Source organism: Mirounga leonina, unplaced genomic scaffold, assembly GCF_011800145.1.
Source record: "Mirounga leonina isolate KUSES-001 unplaced genomic scaffold, KU_Mleo_1.0 Mir_201, whole genome shotgun sequence".
NCBI classification, from domain to species: domain Eukaryota; kingdom Metazoa; phylum Chordata; class Mammalia; order Carnivora; family Phocidae; genus Mirounga; species Mirounga leonina.
The window spans coordinates 19018815-19020563 of NW_023270504.1; positions in this window are offsets into that span (position 1 = coordinate 19018815).

Sequence of the window (1749 nt, forward strand, 5' to 3'; positions counted from 1 at the left end):
ATGTGATCTATTCTGGAGAATGTTCCATGGGCACTAGAGAAGAATGTGTATTCTGTTGCTTTGGGATGGAATGTTCTGAATATATCTGTGAAGTCCATTTGGTCCAGTGTGTCGTTTACAGTCTTTACTTCCTTGTTGATCTTTTGTTTAGATGATCTGTCCATTTCAGTGAGGGGGGTGTGAAAGTCCCCCACTATTATTGTATTGTTGTTGATGTGTTTCTTTGCTTTTGTTATTCATTGCATTATATAATTGGCTGCTCCCATGTTAGGGGCATAGATATTTACAATTGTTAGATCTTCTTGTTGGATAGACCCTTTAAGTAGGATATAGTGTCCTTCCTCATCTCTTATTATAGTCTTTGGTTTAAAATCTAATTTGTCTGATATAAGGATTGCCACCCAGCTTTCTTTTGGTGTCCATTAGCATGGTAAATGGTTTTCCACACCCTCACTTTCAATCTGGGGGTGTCTTTGGGTCTAAAATGAGTCTCTTGCAGACAGCATATCGATGCTTGGGTCTTGTTTTTTTTTATCCAATCTGATAGCCTATGTCTTTGATTGGGGCATTTAGCCCATTTACATTCAGGGTAAGTATCGAAAGATATGAATTTAGTGCCATTGTATTGCCTGTAAGGTGACTGTTACTGTATATTGTCTGTGTTCCTTTCTGGTCTGTTACTTTTAGTCTCTCTCTTTGCTTAGAGGACCCCTTTCAATATTTCTTGTAGGGCTGGTTTCGTGTTTGCAAATTCCTTTTCTTTTTGTTTGTCCTGGAAGCTTTTGATCTCTCCTTCTATTTTCAATGACAGCCTAGCTGGATATAGTATTCTTGGCTGCATATTTTTCTCATTTAGTGCTCTGAAGATATCATGCCAGTCCTTCCTGGCCTGCCAGGTCTCTGTGGATAGGTCTATTGCCAATCTAATGTTTCTACCATTGTAGGTTACAGATCTCTTATCCCGAGCTGCTTTCAGGATTTTCTCTTTGTCTCTGAGACTCATTAAGTTTTACTATTAGATGTCAGGGTGTTGACTTATTTTCATTGATTTTGAAGGGGGTTCTCTGTGCCTCCTGGATTTTGATGCCTGTTTCCTTCCCCAAATTAGGGAAGTTCTCTGCTATAATTTGCTCCAATATACCTTCTGCCCCGTCTCTCTCTTTCTTCTTCTTCTGGGATCCCAATTATTCTAATATTGTTTCATCTTATGGTATCGCTTATTTCTCGAATTCTGCCCTCGTGATCCAGTAGTTGTTTATCTCGCTTTTTCTCAGCTTCTTTATTTTCCATCATTTGGTCTTCTATATCACTGATTCTCTCTTCTGCCTCATTTATCCTAGCAGTTAGAGCCTCCATTTTTTATTGCACCTCATTAATAGCCTTTTTAATTGCCTTTTGTTTTTTAAAAGTTAGTGCTTTTGCAGGGCAGTTTCACTCTGTCTAGAACAGATCTTTATTTGCTCCCTGTTCCCGGACACAACCAGCAGGTGACATCCAGCCCCCTCCTCTTCACTCTTCTGGTCTTAGCTTAAATATTTTTTTATTTATAAAAAATAGGCTCAATCTTTAAGCGTCTGCCTTGAGCCCCACATTGGGCTCCCTCCTCAGTGGGAAGCCTGCTTCTCCTTCTCCCACTCCCCCTGCTTGTGTTCCTTTTCTCGCTGTGTCTCTCTCTGTCAGATAAATAAAATCTTAAAAAAAAAAAATTTCCCCCCAGTAGAATTCTCAAAGAATCATATGCAAGAGTTT